At 39.8% G+C, this 26,950-nt stretch overlaps 1 protein-coding gene across 1 annotated transcript in view; it reads right to left on the bottom strand.

Moving 5' to 3' along the window:
* Positions 1 to 26,950, bottom strand: part of PPP3CA (protein phosphatase 3 catalytic subunit alpha) — a 348,928-nt gene that overhangs the window by 87,800 nt on the left and 234,178 nt on the right. The window lies entirely within an intron of this gene.

Here is a 26,950-nt window from a genome sequence, read left to right as displayed (position 1 = left end):
TAAACTAGAGGAGTATTGATTTTAACAGACATTCTAATATGAGAGGCTCAGAAAAAGGGGGCAGGGGTGTTATAGATAATAGATTATAGCGCACTATATGTGTGTGTGCACATATAGAGAGTTTGGAAAAATCACTGGGATCTGCTGATTTGTTAATTTTCTCACATCACCTTTTAAACCAAAGTTTTTCAAACAGCTAATGTAGTCTCTTAGGAAAAAAATGACTAAAACTCACAAAATCACTTAAATGTGTTCTTTATTCCATTTAATACTTTCAATGTCCTCAAATATAAACATTTCATCTCCATCCTGCAGGTGAGGAACAGTTTAGCTAAGAGCGATTACCTAGCCTAGCAGGGTCCCTGTTAAACACTCCCACACTAACATTCAGGTTCCCATAGAATGCCTCGCCTGCTCACAACCATGTCATAATGTCTCTATGCTTATGTCCAAATGACAACCATTGTACGGGGGCTGGTTCTGGGGCACTAAGTGGTTGAGAAAATGAATGTAGTTGAATGGGAAATCGGGATATTGAGCATCTAATCTTGATACATTATACACTGCAATTATAAGCAAGTCACTGAAATCTTTTAAACTTCATTCCTTTAACTAATGGAAGCTGAGAGCAAATTCAGCATCGTTGACTGATAGAACTGTAAAAAATACATTAAATAAATGTTTAACATTATATGTATTTTTATAATGATATAAGCAAATAACTCAAAAGCAAAAATCCAAATATTTACCATCAATGACATAAATACCACAACATTAGCTGAAGTTGTAAACTGGGCATTAGGAATGGAACTATTTTATCAACTAAGAAAACACTGAAATATGATATGGCAACAAGAATAATAAAATGTTATTATTTATAATTCATATCATACAAATAACTAGACTCTGGGAAATGTGAACACAAGCATATTTTCCTTTCGTTTGAAAACAGAAGTCCATTAACATGATGTAGTTATATAAGAATTTTAAATTAAGCTCTTCTTCCTAGTTTATAATAACTTTATGATAAGAGATCATCTCAATGATTTATATGATCCCCTCAATTATTAAATCATGGCTTGATTAAGAGAAACAGCAGAAATCAATTTCTGTAAACACAGCATGGAAAACAAAATGCCTTGAAATGTAGTTATAATACCTGATCTTCACATTATCACTTAATCTATCTTAGACCAGACACACAACCGAATTACATTCAGGGTCATGATCACTTACGATAATGTTCAACAAAGAAAGGCAACTGGTCTATACTGCTAAGGGTGTGCATGGACACACAAAGACGTCCAATTGACGGAAACAGGGACTCAAATTAAGAATACCTGAATGACTGAGGTATTTAAAGGATCTTAAAGGCTCTGCAGGACGAAGGAAAGTAAAGCGTTTCAGCAAGTCTCCACCCCACAGCACTCCCGTTTGCTACATGCCACTCTGCTCTGTATCAAGTAAGCCATATGGAAGATGTATGATGACACATGTCTATCACTGACTGAAAGCTTATTCGTGCTGGCCTATGGCAGCAGAGTTTGGTATACTCTGCCCGCCAGCTGCGTTCCATTGGACAATAGAAGCAAATCATGGGAAACCAGCGTGCGTTGCTAATAGTGAGCTGTGCAGAAGGTAAAGCGCACCTGGTCAGAACCGGCTGTGTTCGAAGTACTGTCAAAAGCAAGTGACGTATAATGTGACGCCATCAAGCCTCATGGGGACTTGGGGCCTCTCAGAAACCAGGTTTCTGACTTGGATCTTCACAGGCTGGCTCTTTCCCATCCATTACATCTCCATTAAATGTCCCATGCTTTCTTGAATGGCCTATATAAAGCAGCCAACCTCTGTTTGCCATCCTTCTTCATCTCACTACTTTGCTTTGCTTTCTTCACAGTGCTGATGGGCTGGTTCATTTGCATACTGCTGTCTTTCCCTGTTATCTCCAGTGGAATGTGCCTTTCAGTATTCACGTTCATAAGGAACCCTGTTCCTGCACACTAGCACCGCTCCCTGGCTTTTCAAGACTGCAGTCTTTTGGAAGCAGACCAAACCTATCTCCTGAGTAACCTCTCTGCGGGTTTACAGCATCAATCTCTGGGCTAGTCCTCAAGGGTTAACTGTGCCACGCAGGGAGTCCACTGCTATGAGATTAGAATGTCCTTATTATAGGAAGGCATCATATTGAAGTGATTGCTTGACATAGTCTGGGAAGAAGAGTGCTGCCAAATAGCACATTGTGAGGGGCATTGGTTGGTAGCCATGGCTGTTGCCTTGTACACAGCTTAACACCTTTCAGATGAAGGCTTTATCTCCAAGTTCTCATATCTGGGAACATTCACAATGTTGACATTCAACTTCACAAAAGAGAATATCATCTTCCTGACTTTAGTGATGAGAAGAGCTGAAGTTGCAAAATTAAATGGAAAGGGTAACCGGGAAGCTTCACCCTATGTTATGTACTAGTCCACACTCCATCGTCCAGATGCCAAAGAGAAGTACCGCTCTCCTGATGCCAGCAGTCTGCTTGATGGCGTCACATTACCCTTCACCTGCTTTTGACAGTACTTCAAATACAGCCGGCTCTGACCAGATGCGCTTTACCTTCTGCACAGCTCACTATTAGCAGCACACTCTGGTTTCCCATGATTTGCTTCTATTGTCCAATGGAACACAGCTGGCGGGCAGAGTCTACCAAACTCCACTGCCATAGGCCAGCACGAATAAGCTTTCAGTCAATGATAGACATAGGTCATTTAGAAGACAGGATATGCCACTAGAATCAAGTTTTGTTGTGTTTTGTTGGACTATTTCGGTATACTCTTTTTCACAAGAAAGTCCTGGTTTTGCTTCAAGTGGTAAATCAACCTTTCCCCCATTATTTTATTGGGATTCTTACAGTTCTTAGAACATTCCATACATCAACTGTATCAAGCGTATTTGTACTCATTTGCCATCATCATTTCCAAGATATTTTCTGCTTGAGCCCTTGATACAAGATCTTCTCCTTCCCCCTTTCCCTCCCCCATCTTCCCACCCTCCTGTAACCTTGATCAAATGTATATATTGTTATTTCATATTTCACTATCCTTTGTCTGCCTTTACCCACATTTCCATTATTTGTCCCTTCAAGGGGATGGGGGGGGGGGGAATCCTATGTATCCAATCCAATCTTGTGATGAGTTGACATTTTATCACCCTTCCCCCTCCCTGACCATCTCCCTTCCCTCATGATATCGCTACTCCCATTATTATTCCTGAGGGGCTACTCTTTCCTGAATCCTCTGTGTCGAGAACCCTTATCTGTACCAATGTGTCTTCTATGGTCCAACCCAGCGGGTCTCAACCTGTGGGTCACGACCCCTTCTGGATTCATAACAGTAGCAAACTTACAGTTATTAAGTAGCAATGAAAATAATTTTGTGGTTGGGGGTTCACCACAACATAAACTGTATTAAAGGGCTGCAGCAGTAGGAAGGTTGAGAACCACTGGTCTAACCAGATTTGTGAGTTAGAACTGGGTTATGGTAGTGGGGAGGAGGAAGTATTCCGGAACTGGAGGAATGATGTGTGATTTGTTGGTGCCATACTCCACCTTGGTTGAATCATCCCTTCCTTATACCACTTTGTGGGGGAATATCCAATTATCTACAGATGGTTTTTGGGTCTCCACTACAACCCCCCTCTTTTGTATTGATATAGTTGTATCTTTTGTATCTTTTGATACCTGTTGCCTGATCCTGTCAACACCTTGTGGTCACATAAGCTGGTGTGCTTCTTCCATGTGGGCTTATTTGCTTCCCTGCTGGATTCCTGCTTGTTTGACTTCAATCCTTTAAGACCCCAGATGCTATATCTTTTGATAGCCAGGCACCTTCTGCACTCTTTACCACATTTGCTTATGCACCCACTTTGTCTTCAGTGACATTGTCGCGAAGGTGCACATTATGTATAACTATTGACTAATTGTTTCCCTTGTACATTGTTACTCCTCCCCATGCCCACTAGAAAGTGGATGTGCCATATGTAATGATTATTTTCAGTAAGAAGTAGTCTTTCATTTTGTTTGTACTGAAGAAATAAAAATTCTCAGCTATACTGAAGAGTTGAATCTAATAAGGAGGCAATCTTGTTATTATCTTCTTAGTTCTTTCCCTAAATAGGGTGATTACGTGGCCCTGAATATGGTTATTACCCTAAGAACTTGGGTACCAACAAATCTTACAGGAGAGACAGAGATCCTTGGATGCTTATACTGCTACTTTCCTGACTTTTGATCAGAGATTAAATATATTTTGCCTAAATAATTAACTACTAAATCAGACTAGGAGTCAGAAGCAACCAGATGGCAGTGAGTGAGAAGTAGGGTTCACAGTGCTGCCCTGAGTCAGAACGGGCTCTATGGCGCCACAAGGAGAAAGGCCTCCAATGAACTACTTCAGTGTCAGCAGATTTTCCTAATGCTCTCCTCCTTCAAGGTCAGCAGAGCGTTCTCATATGATGCTCACATTCAATGGGTATTAACGACGTTTGTTCTAAGTTGAAGTTTACTGAAATAAGGTAAAGAAAGTTTGAAACAGGAAACAGAACAATTATACAATGAAAGGATTTGTTTCTACCTCTTGGGGAAAAGAGTAACTTTTTGTTTTTAATATTGTTGCTGGAAAGACAGTGACTAGCCTTTGAAATCACGAGCTCAGGGAGTTCAAGAACATAGAAACCTAAACACGATCAAAACTATAAAGGTGTTTCTGTGTAACTGAACACTGGAGAACAAACTACTCAAAGAACAGTGATCTATATTGGACATCCGCTTACAGAAGGGTCATGAGGAAGAGACAAGCCAGTCAGGGGCACGATAGCACTGGCAAAATGTATAACTTACCTCTAGTTCGTTAATGCTTCCTCCATCCCCACCCCTATCGTAACCCCAATTCTACTTTACAAATCCAGCTAGAACACAGCATGCACGGGGAACCTAGTTCAAGGATCTACATGTGACCTCCTCCCTAGGGGAAAGACAACAGAAAAGTGGGGGAAGGGAGACGTGGGACAGAGCAAGGTATGACAAAATAATAATTTGTAAATTATCAAGGGGTCATGAGGGAGGGGGGAGCGGGGTGGGCACAGGAAAAATGAGGAGCTGATGCCAGAGGCTTAAGTGGAGAGCAAATGTTTTTAGAATAATGAGGGCAACGGATGTTCAAATGTGGTTTACATGATTGATGCATGTATGGATTGTGATAGGAGTTGTATGAGCCCCTAATAAAATGATTTTTAAAAAACAAACAAAACTCAGCCCAGAAAACAAAAAGAACTCATAACACAGGGAATCCAGGAGAGATGAACTCCTTAGGACCAATAATGAAAGTAGTGATCCCAGAAGTGTAAGAGGAAGGTGGGAAGAGAAAGGGGAAACTGATCACAACGATCAACTTATAACCCCCTCCTGGGGGATGAACAACAGAAAAGTGGGTGAAGGGAGACAACGGTCCATATAAGACATGAAAATTTTTTTTATAAATTATCAAGGGTTCATGAGGGAGGGAGGGTGGGGGTGGGGGAAATGAGCTGATACTAAGGGCTCAAGTAGAAAGAAAATGTTTGGAAATGATGATGGCAACCTATGTACAAAGGTGTTGAACACAATGGAGGTATGTATGGATTGTGATAAGAGCTATAAGAGCCTCCAATAAGATGATTAAAAAAAGAAAGGAGAGTGGTCTGTGTCTGAATTAGAGAGCCAACCAACAGCAGTCCAGGACGACGCAATGTAAACTTCAGCAAACCGTGACAAAGAAAACAGTCAACTGCTAGGACAGTAAGGAGGGGGTCTTGGTAGGAAGCTAAGCAAGCTCCTGTGGTCTTCAAATTAGAGACAATGAACCAGTGACAGGGCCAGGGCAAGAGACCCAAAGCCAGCACCCTTGTACGTAGAGAAGACGATGACCAGCATGTTGAGGCACACAGGTCCTTCAAAGCACACTCGACGGCAGATGGATGAGAGCAGGCATGGAAGAGAGCACCGCTAGGACCATGAGGCCTTGGCCTCGTGTCTCATGACTAGCCAACTCAGCGGTTCTCAACCTGTGGGGTCACATCCCCTTTGGGGGTTGAACGACCCTTTCACAGGGGTCGTCAGATATGGTTATGAAGTCGCAACGAAAATAACTTTATGATTGGGGGGAGGGGGGTCACCACAACATGAGGAACTGTATGAAAAAGGATTGCGACATTAGGAAGGTTGAGAGCCACTGAGATAAATACTGAAAATTATTGCAAAAGCAAGAACTATGAATGTTTTACATGTATAATTAGATGTGCACCACAATATCTACTAGTAAGTCTGCAAATATATACTTCCATATTATAATATAAGTGGATTTTCAAATAATTCTATTGCTTCTAGGTATATTATTGATTAGTAATTCTAATCCAAAGCAAATAGTAGAAAAAATACTAGAAATACTAGAATGAAATTCTATTATTATGCAATTAACATCTGGAAAAAGACTAATATGATTGCCATCACGAGTAGATTATATATCAAGAAATATAAAATATATACTTTCATACAAAGCATCTAAATTACCTTGAAATCAATACACAGACATACATATTTGGTTCTGTTTACTTGCTTCTATAATGAGAAATCCATCAAAGAACATCATTGGATCAATTTCTTATTTCCAAAGGTCAAAAATTGTATAATTTCAAGAAAAGTTATACAAATAACAATGTTTTCATGATAGAGGCGTAAATATTTTTCAAATATTGGCAAACCATAAAAGTTTCAGGTAAGAAAAAAGTGGGCTTATAATGGGCCAGCATTTCAAAACTACTTGGCAAGATTGTATTAATACTATGAAGTCAAGTGTTTTTAATTTTTGACTCAATTTGTTTATCCATGAAGATCTTTTAGTAAATCCTTCAAAATGCTGGCTTTTATCATCTTGGAAGGCTCATACAGAACACAATAAGCTCTCCAGTTTTTCCAGATCATACTAAACTAAAAATATGCATTTTTGTTCCCTTTAGAAAAGATGTCAAGCAATTTTCACCATTAGTTTCGCTATATTTTCAGCTTCACTTACTTCAACACAATATTTTTCTTCCATAATAGCTACATTTTCCAAAGAAAATAACATTTCAAATGTGAAGGAACTGACATTATGTCTAATTCCCAGCATGAGAGAATTAACCTATTGAATTTATTGGTTTCATTTTTCAATGTTCCAAAACTTTTTTTCTTTCCTAAAATCCGCAACTTTGCAGAGAAAGCTACTGTGTGTGGATGTTTTGTTAGAAGCTAACCACAATGGAGATGTAACTGCTGACACAGAAGCTTCACTAAACTTTAGTCACCATTGGGCTACAAGTTCAAGTACTACAGGCAGCCTGATTACTGTGCTTCATTAGCAAAGCATGTATGGTCTTGAAATTGGCAATTACTGACACAAGATGACAATTGAATTATATGCTTTGTTTATTTCTACAAATCTGCATAAACAGCAAAATAAAGGAACAGCAGGGGTGGAATGCTGAACTGCTGAGGGCAATGTCTGGGTCAAAACCCCTTGCCAATCCTCAGGAGAAAGTTAAAGACTTTCTGTTCCCATGAAAACTTACAGCTTCAGATAACCATGACAGGGTCCTTGTTAGGCTGAATTGACTCACTAGCAGGGATGTAATTCGCTAAATAAATCTGTTGCACAAGTCCTGCTTAAATAGCATTAAAAAGTAATGTTACCACTTTGGGCACTAAGGTGTGCCTGACCCAATCCATGGCATTTTTAGTCCCCTCATCTGTATGTGAAAGCTGGGCAAGGAATAAGGAAGGCTGAAGACACAGCTGATGAGAACAGGGGAAAGGTGGGGGCGGGGGAAGGGGGAGAAGAAAGGGGGAGAAACGGGGAACCAATTGCAATAATCAACTTATAACTCCCCACCCGCCCTGGGGAATGAACAACAGAAATGTGGGTGAAGGGAAACAGTAGACGGTGTAAAATATGAAATTAAAAATAATTTACACATTATCAAGAGTTCATGAGGGGAGGAAGGAGGGGGACGGCAGGGATAAAAGAGGAGCTGATACCAAGGGCTGAAGTAGAAAGAAAATGTTTTAGAAATGATGATGGCAGCATACGTGCAAATATGCTTGATACAATTGATGTATAGATTGTTATAAGAGCTGTAAGAGTCCCCAATAAAATGATTTTTTAAAAATTCACACACATATATGTATTTGTATACATATGGATATGTATAGACACACACATACATATTCCATTCTCCACCCGCTGGACTGTATCTTATTTATACACATATGACCTGAGGCCTCTGGCAGGATGTTTCCAGTAAACACTGGCTTCCTTCTCATCGGCCTACGAATCTTTCTCCCCAGGCCACTTCAGAAGCAGCTTTTCTCCTCTCAGCTGTACAGGCCATTCCTTACATACAAGTGATGGTAACCAAGATATTCATTAAACAAAGAGTGTGGCCAGATTCACACCATCTGCTGAAGTCAGAGTTAATCTCATCCTACTCTATGCGCTAGCAGACAATGCCCTCCAAAAATAGGATGATAGCCAGGAGTGGAGGAAATCTACAAGTTATGGCTGGAAGGGCGATATGAACAGAGTATATCTCGATAACCAAGATGCGGAATTATTATGAGTTAATACTATAGATTATCTCATGGTCCTGGTTCTGATGCATACATGGTAACAAGGAAAAAGTATATACAATTCTTGTGACATTAATTATATATGATGTGATAGGTAGGTTTATTGGGCCAACATGGTCAATGAACACGTGTGGGATTAATTGAAGAGCATAGCAATAAATGGCTCGGCAAGCCTCATCTTTCTTGTCTCTTGCTCTTTGATGCTTGTTCTGTGTCTCAATTTGCAAGCTGTATTACCTGTGGGACACCTAACCCGTGGACTGTGTCGCTCTAGTTTGAGGTTCCTTTAAGACCTGCTTCGCCACGCTACTGGAGTATATATATTGCTTGAGCTGGGGACTGTTGGATCCTGTCATCTGGCTGACTGTTGGTGACCTGACTGGCTGTTTGCTGCCTGTGGCCTGATAGCCTGAATTGCTCTACAGAGGACTACCTAGCAGCACTCAAGGCTTGAAGGACTGTCAATGTATTTGCTATTTCACGGAAGTGAGTTGCACTAAGTCATTTGTACTGCTTTATAGATTAATTAATGGTTTATTTCTTATGATTTTATTCACACACACACACACAATCCTTACTTTCCTGGTTTTGTTTCTCTAGAGAACCCTCTCTAACATAAATGGTAATCACTATTTGTGTGTTTAAGCATCCTCAGACTTGGAAACTATGTTATTGGTTATTTGACATGGGGATTTATTTATATTGTATAGTTCACTAATCCCTTATTCAATCAAGAATGTCTAATAAATGCTAAGACCTCATTAATTTCAGACAAAAATAAATAAATTTGATATGACTTATTCATAAATGAATCATTGTTCTCTATACTCTTTGAACATTGAAATCAATTTTCCAAGCCCCAGAGGATCAATTCCATTAAGATCCCAATTCTCCCCACTGTAACTAGATCTGGATGTGCGAGGCAACATTGAATGCTCCCATCCTGAGCCTCCTAAGACTCTATTTCTAATTTTCTGTTGTTTTTAGTATTTGTCAGCTGTGGCCACAGTACTCTTTCAGTTTGACTGTCGTTTTTCTTTCCTTGTGGAGAAGCAGTCTGTAGTATGGTGGAGGACACAGATCAAGAAGCCAGAGTGCTTGGTAACACTCAGATCACTTCCCCTCTCTATCACACGACAGGCCGACTGACCTCCGAGGCTTTCACGAACGCTCTGTGCCTGCTGTTTCTGGGAAAATGACACCAAAATAGCACCTCCTGCCGCAGTTGCAAGTACCCAGGTCTGTGCAAGGTGATTACCTAGGACACACCAGTACCAAGTGCTGCTAATAAGGACAGGAACGCTCCGTGCGTTTCCATGCTGGGGAGGCCCTGGCAGCAGTCCCTGCTCTGCTAAAGCTTGGTTTGCATGTGTCTTCCTCCTACTGACCTTCGCCTCTAAGGCACGGCTTCTCCCTTCTATTTTCTTATTCCGTCTCCCTGGTCCAGTTTTCACTATTTATAGAAGGCATGAACAATTCCAAGCTATTTTTCCCCCAATTTCTTTCTTTCAATATTCCTGGTCTATTCTGGTTTTTCCGTATTTCTTTGGGCATCGACGATCACTTTGGAAATTACTACTTGTGTTGGCTTGAGACAAGGCATTTAGTCTTTATAGGAGGCAGATGTCTTGCTTTTAAGGGGGCCTAATAATAGAACATATTTGGCTGGATTTTGAAATATTAAATGAGATCATATAAGAGGAAAGCTTAGCATGCGTTGGCACCCTCCACGTAGGGACGCAGCACGAAACAGTAGCAGGGACTGCTCTTCCCGACACGGCCTGCCTAGGTAGCATTTGGTGCTCCAGAATAATGGTGTCTAGGCAGGTACGCTCAGTTTCTATAGCCAATGCAGTCACCGAGTAAAACATACCGAAAGTGGTTCTCTTTATTTTCCCCATTTTATCTAAGTGTATGCTATTTTATGTTGAAAGCTATGCACCCCGAAATCCAGTAGACTAGGTCTCCTGCTCCCACACTTTCCATTTTCGAAAAGTGGATAAATATCCACATGGCTTTCAAGATGTTACCAGTCTCCCAGAGCGTGGCAGTACCACAGTGGTGTCCAGTCTCCTCATTTTCTCTGTGGCAAAGCTCCTGGATATGACCACTCTGTTCCATGGCTCGGTAATGGCAGTGATGTCTTAAACGCAGCAAGTGACACAGTAAGAGAAGAAATTTAAGACATCTCACCAAGTGGATTTTAAAAAACACATCTTGTTATGTTTTTGGAAAACTAAGTTAAGAAAAACCTATTACATAAGAAAAATGTGAGTCATCATTTATTTTTGTCGATACTCTTTAAATTTTGACAATTTAAGGGATGATTTGGTTTTACACAAACAGTGGAGATATTAGCAAAAAGATTTTTATTATTATTGACTTTTAAGTAGTCAACTAATAGTGAACTGAGCTACTAAGTGCTAGTCCTGAAAAAATAACACTTTAAAGTACTAATCGAACATTGTATTAAACAGATTAAATTTTATTATATCCTATAATTTCCTCCATATAAGGTTGCTATGTGTGGCATATATTTGGGAATAGGATATTTAATTCTTAATAGACACATTACTTAATATACTTAAAAAATCCAGAAATGTCAGAACATAATTAATTGAAAGCTAGTTAAGCAAATATATTTTAAAAACTAGCCTGACAAAGTCAAATGGCCCATTTCTTACTTCTGGCTAGCTTTCTTTTTATGCATGTCATTAAGTATATATTCCAAAAGCAACTATTCAATTAGACATTTTCATATTCAATTAGATAAGAGCAAAAACCTTAATAAAACATGAAATATTTACTTAGTATGCTGCATTAGAAGGATAGGATGCAATCCGTGCCAGGTTATACTGGATGAAGAAATAGAAGACATGCTATAATCTCAAGAACTGTACCACATACATGAGAGGATGCTCATGTTGAAATGGTACTGAAAACTATGAACTTGACATAGTATGTTTATCTCTTCTGAAAATTCTTATCCTGGGTTATTGTTAAGAAATACCGGGTTGGGCTCCTTTGCCATGATACCACAGGTGCCACGGTTGAATATTTCGATCACAGAATCTATAGAAGAATCCTGACTAAGAGGAAGGAATTGCAGAACAGTTCAAGTTCTCATAGAATCCAGGTTTCCTGGTGCCATTAAGACTGGATACAAAAAAAAAAAAAAGACTGGATACAAAGTTAAACAAACAAAAACGCCCAAGGTCTTTAAAGCAAATAACAGCTTAGCCTAACTAACAACGAATGCCTGCTATGCACAATATTCTCTTTTCAGAAAATGTATAGGCATCATGCCAATAGCAACTAGAAAGATTAGATGGGAACTTTAGAGGGCAGTGGGTCTCTCTTCCTGGAGGAGAAATTACCCAGAGAGAGAGAACAGCGCCACACACAACTAGAGGAATGCAATCGATGGCACGGAATTGTCAATGTAAGAATTGTGGAACTCGTCTACGTTTACTGTGTATGGTCCTAATAACAACACAAATACAACATAAAACAAATACATAAAAACAAGTCACTGCCTCTAGTCAGTTCTTCCTCCTGCGGCCCCACAGGCCCGGTAGAACTGCTGCAGCGGGTTTCTGACACCACGGCCTTTTAAGAGGTCAAAACATGACTGTTCTCCCACAGAGCAGCTGGGAGTTGAAACTACTGACCTCTCAGCTAGTGGCCCAACATGCGACCCTAGGCCACTAGGGCTCCTTCAAATGTGACTTTTTTAAAAAGAAAGAAACGGAAATATGGGTTAAAGACCCGAGTCTTGGTAAACCTCTCAAAAGCACAAATAATATAATTTCAAGTTGAATCTCCTACTTTCATTGCCTAGATTATTATATGTCAGTTATATATATATACTTATATATATGTATTCCAATTCGAATATCACCATGTCTTTGTTTCATCTTCAGTATATTCAAAATATCTGATTAAATTATGTAGAAATCATATTGGCCCAATATGTTATATTTGGCATATAAATTAAATAATTATGACAAATTAATGCAAGTTTTTATAAAACAGAAAGTGTCAGCTGATAATTCATCACAACTTGTGATTCCTTAGCAATTAGAATTTCAAACTTTCTCTAATTTTTGGTAACTAGGACTAATGTTGTATATTTGAATTGGACAAATCAGGATAACCCATCTACCCATTTCCTCACCTTGACAAAACACAAGAGAACTGAAAAATATGCTCATAATATGCACCTTGTGAGTTATTATATTGCTCTAATAGGGAAACGTTTATTTTATTAAAGCACACCATTTCATGTCTTGTTTCCTTAGACATAAATCCAAACGCCACCAGGCTCACTGCAATTGTGCCTATTCTGACGTCTAGAGACCCTCCTATAAGACAGAGTAAAACTGTCCCTGTGGGTTTTAGAGGCTCCCCATCTTTCAAGGAGTAGAAAGCCCCACTTTTCCCCGTGAAATGCCTGGTGTTTTCAAACTGCTGAATTACACCTGGCAGTATAATATATAATCTGCTAAACCGCCGGGCCTCCGCTTTCCTTAACATAGGAACGTGCTTTTAAATAACAGAGGGCCATGCAGAAGGTGTTTCCAGGAAAAGATCAATGGAAATCATGCTTATGGAGATAAACAACCTGATCACTGCCATTGAGTTGATTTCAAGTGATAGCAACCTGACAGATGGTTTGTGGGGCTGTAAATCACACAGAAGCAGATGGTCTCCTCTTGATCCTGAGAAATGCTTGTGGCTTTGAACTACCAACCTTGTGGTAAGCAGCACAATCATGTTTTGAGAGCACCCCCCAATGGAATTCACTTGAGAATTCAATGGTGCAGACAAATAAAACACACAAACACTAATTAAAAATGTGCCCCGTTCCTACAATCACAAGACAATGCTGTCTGATAGTTGTATCATTTCTGTTTCATTGCCAAGGTGTCTATTCTCACTCAGCGCGACCCTGTGGGATAGAATGGAACTAACGGCCCCTGTGCGTTCCCCAGCCTCATCTTTCTCCTGCAGAGTGGCTGCTGGTTGCGAACTATTAACCCAGTATTAACTATTAACTCAACAAGTAGCCTACAATGACACCAGGGAACCTACTTGAATGGTGGCAGATAAAAGATAAAATAAGTCGAGTAGAATGTTCTTTAAATACTTCTATATGATAAGTAGTCATTAATTAAAGAACAGTCATTCGTTTGTACCCTAAGTAAATGAATGTTAAATGCCCACAATAATCTACTGTGTTGGAGTCTAAGAAATACAACACAACGATTTACACATAATCCATGTTCTCCTCAGACAAGGACCTAAAAGGAAAAACCAAATCAAACAGGTAACAGTGCTCACAGATGAGCGATGATGGCACCGTTCGCTGTTGCTGCTTCCTGAGCTCCCGGTGTCGTGAACGCCTAGAGGGTTGTTGAGCACCTAGGGTGTGCTCTGAGCAAACGAACGAAGGAACGCTGCGTGGACACACTGAAGCTGGTGACGTGCCTGCAGAATGTGGTGCTTAGGCGGAAACACGAAGGCTGAAGAGGAGTCGGCCAAAGAATGTTTGGGACAGGATTTCTCACAGCCGAACTAATGGTTTAGGACACACTTTATTTGGATGTGAGTGATTATCTGCAAACTTGGAGGAGTCTAGGTGAGGACTGAAAAAAAAACGAGCCTATTAAAACTATAAACACTATAAAGATTAATAACTGCCAGAGGATAAAGATCTTGCCCTCTAAGTTATGAGGTCTGAACTTCAAGAGGGGCCATTTAAGGAACGAGGATCAGAGAGGCTCTCTTGTCCCTGGCATTCCACCTCCATAAACCTCAGGTTCCAAATGTGTAAAATAAAAACCGCAATCATGCAGGGTGGTTGTGAATCACATGTGCAGAAGAACAACATGGTGGTTGTGGAAATGAAATCAAATAATGTTGGAGGGATGGACATGCTTAGCAATGCAACACAAAGTAAGTTTTCTCTCTCAAGCCCTTTCCAGATTGACTACCCGAAGGTTGATGGTTTGAATCTACCTAGCGAATCCACTCTTTTGAATCACAAGAGAGGTCTGGTAATAAAGATTGTTGCCAAGTAAACTATAAGAAGGTGGTTGCATGGTGACCCATGGGGTCACTGTGAGTCAGAACTGACTAAATTAGTTTTTGTTTTGTTTTCTCTCTCTCTCTAGCCCCACTTGAATTCACCTGTCCCTTAATATTTCATAGCTTATCTTATGTTACTATGTCGGCATTGAAATCATCATTAGTATCAAACTCGATAAAAGAGTCTTGAATATCTCTTATTAATACTTCATCTTTTCTGACTTAATACTAGATAACAGGTAACTGATTGTCTCAATTTTTCATCTGTAGATGCAAAGGTCTAGCAAGATAACACTGCTGTTTCAGCTAATTCTTTTCATATAACAGTACTAAATCAGAGAAAAAACACTGCAGTAATTTTTAAAAATATAAATTACATATGAATAAATTATGTAGGATTACCATTTTGGTATTAAGTCACATACTTTTACTGCCATGCTTTCTTATTTCTTTCATGTATTATACAGAGTCCATTAACTGCTATTCATTAAGTACAAGCTCAGCACTCACAGGTTTCTGATGTATGCAGTATTTTACTCTGATTACAAGTATAAATATAATTACCGAAAATGAAACAGAGCATTGAAGCATCTTAAAACACTCAGAATCAAGAATCCATCAAAGCCTCAAAGGTAACAAAGAAGCCTAAACCCTTGTTAGTGGATAGAGAACTTTGAACCAAAATGACAATCTCTTTCATCTCTTAACCCACAAATGTTATGACTAAGCATAGACTTTCTCCCATCAAATACAGCCTGATATAGATGGTGACCAAGCAAAAATGGGTCTGGGCTTAAATGAGGCCTCTCCAGCTCTTCCCATCTCAGATTCTCTTGGCACATCAGCCTGACTCTCTTGTTGCAGTGAGACAGATTCCAAGTATCCTCCAAATCACACCCTGTCAGCACTCTGACTTAAGAGGTGAGCCACTAATTCCAGAAAATACCAGACCCTGGACCGTGATTAGTCCCCTGACGTTCTGCTGCCCACTCCGGAATCAATCACTGTCCAGAGAATGTGGCACGCTGACTGACCAGTCTGGGGTCATGTCCCCACTCGCTCTGAAGTGGGCAAAGACTGTATTATCAAAAGGAATGCCGAAGGTGAAAATATTCCAGGCAGCTGAAAACAGTGATTTGTGGATAATCAAAAGAAACGCTGAAATACTTACAGTTTTATTTAACCATAAAGATTGTGTCAGTGTCCATTCTAATGCGTCTGGTAAAGTTGAAAGTTCTCTTTTAAGCAATATTGGCAAGAAGTGGAAAGCTCATAGCAAAGTTTAACAAATTACTTTCTGTAATATTTTCACAGAGCTGATGATAGACTTATTTATATTATGAACCCACATCCCTGAATAATGTAATATTCTATTCTTTATTTGCTCTAGTCATTTTCCCCCCTCTGGCTCTAAATTATCCCTTCATCATTTTTTGGTCACTTTTACTGCCGATGGAATTGGATTTCCTTTCATGGCAATCATCTTTGTAGAACACATACACATCACTCACGAGTGCACTGCCATCGAGTCAATTCCAACTCGGCGTGACCCTAGTGCCCCGAGTAGAACTGCCCACACGGGTTTCTGAGACTGTCACTCTGCAGAAGTAGACAGCCCCGTCTTTCTCCTGAGAAATGGATGGTGGTTTGAACCCAACATAAAAAGCATTATCCCAACAGGGCTCCCAAACCACCATGGATTTTAGTTTTTTAAAGCTATTTTTGACGGACTGTCTAGATTTAAGCACTAGCTAAATTAATACATGTAAAAACACACTGCCGCTGGGTGGTATGAATGCTCACATGCTAAATGAAAATTTAGAGGCTCAAGTCTCCAAGAGGCACTGTGGAGGAAAGGCCTGGCACACGGCTTTTTAAAAATTCTATTCTTACACATACAAGGTCACCAGGACCTGCAACGAGTTAGCAGACCCCAGAGAAGGATGAAAACATAGCACGTTGAAACTCTGACTGTCACAGTCTACTCTTCTCCCACTGTGGCCTAGGACGTCTGCAGTAAGGTGAAAACATTTTAAGAATCATGAGTCATGTCTCCGAAGATGGCAGCAGTTTTCATACAAAGATCAAGTGTTAGAAAGGCACGGAAAACTGGAAATGAAACAACTATATTAAAAACCCATTTAGGGGATGATCTAATCTGTTGATTGAAATTCCTGTAAGGATTACAAAATCCTGCTTTCCATATTTCTCTTTCCATGGTTGTCATTAATAAGGTATTTACAAAAGATCTTTTATTAAAACTAAAATACAAAAGAGATGAGTTTCTTAGTATTTCAGCCATTATTCCTTTCCAGTTTCCACTTGCAGTTACAATCCTCTATTTGGGAAATCAAGGCTCGTTACTCTGGAAATGCCAGGAGTACAGACACATAGATTATCATCACAAACCTCTATTTTCGATGCACTTTTAATGGACAATATCTTTTAACACTTTACAAAACTAACGCTAAATAATGCATACTTATCCACAAGTAAAGCTCTCAAGAGCAGACAATACCTAATGACTAGAGAGAAAATTCTTGGATAAGTGTTTCAGCCAGAAAATTAATAATGTCTTATCCCTTGGGAACTTCAAAAGCACCTTGCATCATCAAAATCTAGCTATCTGTGTTGAAAACTGGCCAGGAAACAGAAACCCACAATCATGCTGTAATAATGAGGCCTGTTGAACTGACTGACATCCCGAAGCTGTCAAGATGTTATTCACTCTGTGTTTGAAGAAAGGCACCCCTGAAAAGCAAACAGGAGCCTAAGGATCACCGATGGGTCAACTGCTCACATCTTATTAATCTGGCAAGTAACACTGGTCCTTTAGAGTTTAGGTCCTAGTTCCCCTACACAGAAAACTAGAACACAAGGGATGAAATCTTACATTTCTTTGTTAGCGAACGGTGTGTCCACAAAACTTTAAAGAAAACAACTCACTGCCATCAAGTAGACTCTGACTTACACAGGACAGAATAGAACTGCCCTATGGATTTCTAAGACTGGAACTCTTTATGGGAATAGAAAGCCTTGTCTTTCTCCCACAGAGAAGCTGGTGGCTTTGAACTGCTGACCTTGCGGTTAGTCGCCCAATACATAACCACTACCCACCAGGGCTCCTTAGATAGTACGTCAATAGATAGCAAAATCTATAGGTGTTCTAGTGAGGTGACTCATAGTGCCTCCTCCCATATTAGATTATATAGAATCTTAACACATTGTGGATGGATCCCGAGTTTGCTCGTCTTTTGCGCGCCATCTGTTACGGACGGTTCACGAGATAACTCGTGATTTCTACACGCTGTCTTCAGATGTCATCTGCTTGGATATATTTTAACTACTTCATCTATTTAGGTGTTTACATCAGTAGTGAATGTATCAAACTCGATTGTCTTCATGGTCTTTTTGTTTATTTAGCATTTTAGTGCATTTGGTTAAATCACATAGTTACTATTTGTTTGAATTGTTTTGCAAGGAGTCGTGCATTTATCATGATCAAACCTCAGTGAAACGTAAAACGTCACCTAAATCGCTCAAGTGGTCTCCATTACACAAAAAGAATTGAAGAAATTCTTAGCCCGAATTCTTCTAATTTTTCAAAGTAATATGGATTATGTTGATTATTTTTATAAGTTTATAAGTTCATGAAGATTATAGTTCATAAACTAATAATGTTCTGCATACATTGCAAAATATTGTTTCATAATGTGAGATATGCTATATGAAAAACTGAAAGTTATAAATAAATGTGATAAAAAGTTAATGAGATGTAAACCCATTTATGGTTTAATGCAGAAAAAAAATAAAACTAACAGCCAAAAAAATACCTGGTAAATTGGGTAAGTTGGTAAAAAAAAAAATCTGGTCTTTAATGTGTTAAGCAATGCTTATTATCAATTTTAATCATAGAATGTGATTAAGTTATAAATCACATAAATGTAATATTGCTTAGATTATATATAGGCTACAATCAAAATCATTTTGTGAAATCTTTCTACCGTGAATCACAACATTATCAGTAACTGAGGGCAAGCTTTCCAAAAATAGTTTCCATCTCTCCATTTAATCACTTACTACTTCATTTTCCAAATAAGCTATTGTTAAAGATTCAGAAATCTTTGCTATCTTAATATTGTAGCTTAAACACCAGAACATTTGAAAAAATCAGCAATTAAAACAACATCACAAGCACTTAAAACAGAATGTTTATGGCAGACACAAACAAAAACCAAGTGATTCAAAGGATCATTGTAATTGGGTAATATAGACATCTTTGACAGATACACTGGTTCAAAAAGTAAATTAGCACAAATCGTTATCTGGGCTTACAAAACATGTTGCTCATTTTGTTAAAATTAAAAACATTTTTATAAACAATAATAAATTTCTACGGAAACACAGCACAAAACTTTTATTGACTGGATGACAACTATTTGTTGTTGATTTCTTTATTTTGTTTTGTTGTGGTATATGGTGAGGCAGTCACTCAAGTTTTCTAGGATCATTTTCACAAGATAAGGATTTGATAAAATCATTCCGTCTAAAGGAAGATATGTCATCTTTCAAACGCTGAGAAACCACTGTTGCGATTATGTTTTTCTTGGTTTTTATCTGAGATTTCAATTCACTGTCATTGAGTTGATTCCAACGCATAGCAACATAGGACAGAGCATAGTACTGCCCCATTGGATTTCTGAGACTTTAAATCTTTATAGGAGCAGACAGCCTCATCTTTTTCACCATGGAGCGATCGGTGTGTTTGAACCCCTGACTCAAGGTTTAATTGACCCTTGACCACCGGTTCAATGCAGTCGCTCTAGGCATAAGCACCAAGAAACCATTGCACCCTGGGTTTAAATGAGGACCTGATGCCAGGGGCTTAAGTGGAGAGCAAATGTTTTGAGAACGATAAGGGCAACGAATGTACAAATGTGCTTTACACAGTTGATGTATGTCTGGATTGTGATAAGAGTTGTTTTACAAAAAAAAAAAAAAGAAAATATGGGGGAGTACCAATGAAAACCAGAATTTTTTCATATATATATTAAAACCACCTTAGCACCTCCAAAGTCCTCTCCATTATACTTAATACACTTGTCAAATCTGCGATTCCATTCTTGGAAACAGTTTTCAAAATAATCTGTTTGAATGGCTGACAGCACCTCCTTTGTTTTTTTGTCTTCATTTCTTCTCAGTTGCCAAATCGCTGTCCTTTCAGGTCCCTCTTCGTTTGCAGAAACAAAAAGAAGTTGCACGGAGTGAGGTCAGGTGTGTAAGGTACATGGGGCAAGAGAAGCATGCTGGGTTTTTGGGGGTTTTTTTTGCCAAAAACTGGTGCACTGAGATAGCCGCATGGGTCGGTGCATTGTCATGGTGGCAAAACCAGTCTCTCATCTGTCATACATCAGGCCTTTCTGTCTCACAGTGTTAAACAATCTTTCAGAAACTCTTAATAGAAAGCTTGATTAACAGGCTGACCTGGTACAACGAACTCAAAAAACTCCAAATGCCCTTTGAGTTGACATTTTCATCTGGTTGGGAAGTTGACGGATGTCCAGAACCAGGTTTGTCATCAATCGACATTTCACCTTTTAAGAAATGAGAAAACCTCTCATGCACATGAGTTTTCCCAGAGTGCTTTCCTTGTAAACTGTGTTCAACATCACACAGTTGTGTGGATTTGGGTCTTATTTGCATTGTGTGGTAATCCCTGCTGAAGGCTACAATCCTGGATCATCAGCAGCAGATGCTTCAAATCCTCCAGGCAAGGTTGTGTCATCTGTATATCACGGGCTGTTAATAAGCCTTCCTCCACTCCTGGTGCCACCTTCTTCTTCATATAATCCAGCTTCTCTGGTGGTCTGGTCAGCACACGCTTGGCAACACTGATGCACACCTTTTACCGATGGTCACTTTGATGTGACCCTCTCTAACAGTGTGACCTAGTTCATCTTCACCACCCACCTCCATACTGATGCCACTGATCCCAGTCAGATGTGGTTTGGGGTAATATTTCTTAGTAAGAACTAAGGATCCACTCATCCTTTCTGGTGGCTTCTGGATCAACTTAGTCTCTCCATTTTGAACGTCTATTACTAGGTTTATTATTCAATGGTTATATTGTATTACCACGGAAATACATCCGCATTTGTGTTCTTAACATAGTTTAATACATTAGTTCAACTAATCCCAAATTAGCATCGTTGCAGCTCGTTAGCATTGCGTTGGTTACTACGCCATGTGCTGGAGAGGGTTTCAACTTGGTGATTTCTCAGAAGCACTTGTTTGCACTTGTCTTCATGGACACTTGTGGGTGAGTCCAAAGTGCCAGTTATTCGGCTGGTAGAGAAGTGCTTAATCTTTTGTGCCACCAGAACTAAAAGAGGCATCATTACTCATCATCATCTTATAGATGTAAACGTGAATGAAGAATAAATCAACAAATATTGCTGAAAAATTGCAGAACACTTTAAGCAAAATCTCAAAAAGTGAAGCAACTGTTTCTCCACATAGCTTTCCAACCACATCAATACACTTCTAAAGACAGTGTTTCCTACTTTCCAACCCTTGAGGGTCACAAATTAAATTCTTCCAAATGTTTACTTATTTTTTTTTAGTTTGAGAAACAACAAAAAACTCTGAAAGGGCAGGATCAGGGTGGATAGGGTACGGATTCCTAACAAGACGCTCATCGAGCAGGCTTTGTGTCTTTGAAGACTGAGCAGCTGCAGTGTCATCATGAGAGAAAACAGGAACTCCCTGACGCAGCTCTCTCGGCCATTTCTTATGCGCACCCTTTTCAATCCTGGGTCACTGAGAAATCTGTCAAGAGTCATGTCTTTTGGGATCCCAAAAAACCGTTGCCATAATCATCTGAGCGGACCTCTGCCTGGAATTTAACTGGCCCCGGAGGCCCCCAGTTTTGATTGGGTTTTTACCCTCAACAAGATGGAATGACCTGGGGGCCTCAACAACGGACTCAAACAGGGCAACAACTGCAGGTGGGGTGGCGCCAGGCTGTGTTCTGGCTTGCTGTGCACAGGGTCACTGTGAGTCGGAGGCAATGGCACCTAACCACGGGAACAAAAACATGGAGCCCCAGGCAAGTGGATTGCTGACAGAACTTGTCTGGAGACAGCACTGACTGCAGAAACATGCTGAAGCCTGTATTTTGGAATTACGTATGCATGCATGATCCGAAACTCACAATAGTTTTTTCTTTATCCTTGTAATTTGTCAAAGATCTTTCATTCATATCAGGGAGTCTCACTCTGGGAGCTCTGGTCTACAGTTGAGGCTTATAATATATCACGCAATCTATTTTCTGCTCTGTAGGCAGGACTTCCTGCCACTATCAGCATCTGATTATGACCAACCGTCCTCCACATGTGATGTCTGGTTCACCAAGTCCCTCTTCCAATCTCTGCTGCCCAGATGTGCAGTTAGGCTATGTGTGGGAAATAGATACATTCTTTTAAACAACCAGGAGGAAAGAAGGTGGATTAACATCATTGCAGGGAGTTAGCATCATGGTGGTTGCAACTCTCCGGATCCACTGGTGCACAAAGAGCTGTGGGCCCAGGTTTCCATAGCCATTGCTTGACAAGGTCCCGAGAGCCTTTCCGTGAAGGCAAACTCAATGCTTGTCATGCTTGTGTGCAAACATCCTGTCTAGTAGATTTTCCTTAAGAAAAGCAGGTGTTATTTAGTCCAGAAAACAAAATAATCAGAGGGCAGCATGCAAAAAATGTTCTCACACACTTCAGAGGCTTTCAGGCGGGAGCCAACAGAAGTATTCCCCCGCCACAGACACAACCGGAGGGCCAAACCAAGGCTAATGGTTGAAAGTCAAAGGAGGTCAATTCGACCCAATATAAAATAAGGATTTATGTCTGACGAGGCAAACCAATTGGGACATTGTGAATAGTGCTATGATATAAGGCGCTTGCCCACACGAGAACATGTAACAAAGCATGAAGGCCGAATTTGCCCTGCCTCCTCCCTGTATTTTCTTCTTTTAAAAGAATGATTTTCCTCCCTATTGGAAGCTTGCTTTGAGTGAAAAGTGTGAACTGTGGTTCAAAGGGAAATTCCACCATTAAGAGGTTGTGACACTTAAATGGTTTTATTGGTCAAAGTCAAAGGGCATCCTATCCTGCAGGGTGTAGTAGATAAAATATATATTGTAATTTGAGTGTCCTCTGATTACCTTTCTTTGACCTTAATATACCATAACTTTAAAGATATTAGCTTGTGTACCACTGAATAAAATGGTGACACAAGATAGCCTTACTGCCTACCAACTTAATATTTTTCCCTTTAAAGACATGGTATATATAGTATTTCCAATTGTCTCACATGCATATGAAAATTAGACAATGAATAAGGAAGACTATAGAGAATTCGAGCATTTAAATTTATATTGGTGAAGAATACTGAAAGTACTATGTCTGCCAGAGGAACAAGCAAATCTTTCTAAAAATCAGTATAGCCAAAAGACTCCATAGAAGTGAGGGTGAGACAAGACTCTGTCTCAGACTCTTTGGACATGTTATCAGCAGAGACTAGGCCCTGAGAAGGACAGGATGCCTGTTCAAGAAGAGGGTCAGCCAATGAGCAAAAGGAACACCCTCAATGAGACAGACTGACTGAGTGGCTACGACAACAATAAATTCAAATATAACAATTGTGAGGATGGTGGAGGACCAGGTAGTGCTTTGCTGCTCTGTTATACATCTGTTACACATAGGGTCAGTCTGACTCAGAGCAGATTAGAGGACCCCTTGCATCAACAGAAACTGCATCCATCTTAAAGGACCTCTGATGGCCATGGTTAGAGTGCTACGATGAAGGGGAACTGGATCCATGGACATGGGTTAGTTTTTTTGGTATATATCTAAAAACAAATACAAGCAAAATACTTATTGGTTGGTCTATTTCTAAATCTTCTTCCAATTGATTTCTGATTTATCCAAATCATTTGTTCACATCAGTCACTGATGATGTGGTTCATCATACACGATGTATGCTATCACAAGTGTTGATGCTAAAATGCTGCTGGCTTGTTTGTTTTTAAGTTCTCACATATAGCCAGGATTTCATTGGTGGACTTTGGTGTAATGAGAAGGAAAATTTTTCTTGTATGTAGTAGAGAAAATATAATGATTCTATTGGCTTATGGTAGTATTTATTTTTCAGTATATAAAGCACCTGCATTTTGATTTGTGAGAAAGTAGGAAAGTATACAGTGTCCTCTGATTATTGGTATTTTCTTTCTTAATATTAACTTTATAACTTACTACCTGTTTTTCTGCTTTACGGCACAATAACATTTAGTTTCAATACTGAATGATCTCCACATGTGCAGTTCTAATGCGCACATAATTCAGAGAGAACAATGCACTAATTTCTTGTGTGAACAACTAGGACCAACTTTGCCCCTGAGCAGACAATGACAGTTAAATCAGGACTATTGTGTAACTGATAGCAATTGTGAGATATAAGAACACTTACATAATTTAAGTTTTCTTATATAAGAACACTTAAAATATTTATTTTAAGTATAACTTACAATTGGTGACATATGGAATTGTTAGAATACTGTATTATGGGTTTTCAGAGAGGTTAAAAGAAGTGTCTGTCTTACTTTGTAACCCTGTATTTATATCAAAGAGGGACCCCATCAACATGTGCTTAATGGAGAAGATGTTGGCAGACGTTTTCCAGAGATTTTTGGGTACTGTCTAAAGCAGAGGACTATGAAATTACCTTCTGAACTTATGATTCTTTCATTTCAAAGCAATTTTAAAAATTATAACGAAGAGTGTGAGGTATATGACCAAGACGTATCTGTAAATATCACTAAAAAGGCCTATCAAATACGGAATCACAAACCTGGTTGTCGCTGTAGCTGAGAAAGGCTTGCTGTTCCCAGGGGGTCGTGCACAGCTGCTGTGCAGAAGCACAGAAACGCCTCCCATCTCACCCAGGTGTGCTCTTTTTGCAAGCAGAGCATTTCCACAGTCCTCTGCAAACCACCTCAATGCCACCCTCACTTTGCCACCTACCCAAACCAAGGGTGGACGCTTCCCAAAGCTAGAGAAGGCTAATGTCCCCTGGAAGATCTGTCACAGTGCCACTGGACTGGGTGCCTGCCTACCTAGCTGCTTCTCTCTCTCTCTCGCTCTCTCTCTCTCTCTCTCTCTCTCTCTCTCTCTCTGCCCTGGTGCAACGGTATTCTTCTCAGGCTCCACATCCCACGCACACTTTAATGGGTGGATGCAGTGCTGACCTCCTCCTTCTACTTCTCCTGATCTAAATGAGAAAGAGAAACACTCACAATAGTACTCTTCATGGGCTGAGAGGCGGCATGTATACTTCGGGGAAGCTCATTATAACTCACAGTTGTCAGTCTTCAAAGGGAGAACTACAACCAAATGCCTTCCACCCTACAAAACCACTCCAAAGCAGCAGGGTCTTCACCTTCATCCGCATCATTCTGTGCTATACAAAGTGCATCATCAATAAACGAGCAACTGAGATTCCACTCCAGTTAGTTCACATCCCATTCATCCTCGCTGCTTGCACCATGTTATTTTCTGGGCAGAAATATAGCTAACTGTTGCCTTTTTCCAGAAACTTCACCTTCCCATCATGGCACTGCTGTCTCTTTTCCTCTCACTAGGTTCTCGTTCACGCATCTCCCACCTCAACTCCAGCCAATGCCTTTGGAGAAGCAGATAGTATTGTGTGAGGTGTGGGGGGCTATAATTGATATTAAAATGGATTCAGATCTAGTATTAAGTGCATGCTTTTTGGATGAGTAACTTAACTCTACTGGCCTTTAGAGTTGTGATCTCTAAATAGGGAACATCTATTCGTCTGCTGATTGTGTAATATTCTATTTGAATCACCAACCCCACTGTCTGAGACTTACTGTATATTAAAGGCATTACTGCTATAACAAAGCATTCCATGCTCCACACACCTTTCTGAAAGCCTAGTAGGGTTGCTCTTTCTGCTACTCAATCTATACAAGTGAAAAAATGCATATGTATCTTATACAGCTGCACATAAGGCATGTAAGTTTTTCCATTTGCCATAATAAATAGTACTATAAACTGGGTAGCTTATTACAAGAGAAACCTATTCTCTCATCAAGATGTCCAAAATCAAGGGGTTAGCAGAACCATGTTCCTTCTGATGCCTCTAGGGCAGGAGAGGGGAACCTTTTTTTCTGACAAGGGCTATTTGGATATATAACACCATTCCAGGGCCATATAAAAGTATCAACTTAAACATTAGCCTGCTTTTGGCCTAGCACTTAATTAACTCATACCTTATGCGAAGATTAGAACTGCTTCCCTTTAGTGAGGCAATTGATGCCTCTGTGGAGCTGATATTTCCCAGCCCAGCTTTGGTGGAGCTTTCTTGCCTTTTAAGAGTCCCAGTAGCACTTGTGTTTCCTGGACTGTGGAGACAGAATCCCAGTCTGCTTCCATCTTCACATGGCTACCTTCCCTGCACATCTCCACGGCGTCCGAGGATACCAGGCAGACGGGGATCACAATGGTGTCAAGCATCCCATGTGACTTCTTCTTAGCTAAGTACATCTGCAACGACCCTATTTCTAACAGTCAGAATATAAGGACACATGAAGGAACTAAAATCATTTTAGGGGGAGGAACATTGTCTAATAGCGCAATATGTCATTGTACAAGGCTAATCTTTACAAATGAAAAACACTGATTTTCTAAGACTTTCATATACATTACTTTTCTGAATTAAAACACTAGTAGTATTCTAGCAGAAGTAAACTATCCAAGTTTTTTATTCACTTTTTATAAAACTGAAAACTACATTCAGATTAAAGCCAACTTGGTGATATGATAAGTGGGCGCCAGGCTCGGGCCTAGGATTCCTTCAGTTTCTTGCCCACTAATTCTCTTAGTCTCCACCCCCACATCCGATGTGGGTAACCAGTGGGCACATGTAGTGAACTCTGCATTTGCACCTCTTAGGCGCTCTAGAATACTTTGATGAATAAAACACTATGGCAAAAATAGCAACGGTGTTTCGGGTGTGCATCAAGACAAGAGTAAAACTAAAGAGAATTCTGCCACTTTCACAAAGAAGAATAAATACCATATATACTTGTGTATAAGC

This window comes from Tenrec ecaudatus, chromosome 3 (genome assembly GCF_050624435.1).
Source record: "Tenrec ecaudatus isolate mTenEca1 chromosome 3, mTenEca1.hap1, whole genome shotgun sequence".
Taxonomy (NCBI): domain Eukaryota; kingdom Metazoa; phylum Chordata; class Mammalia; order Afrosoricida; family Tenrecidae; genus Tenrec; species Tenrec ecaudatus.
Note: the sequence above shows the minus strand (reverse complement) of the source record. Positions and strands in the feature narration are given on the sequence as shown.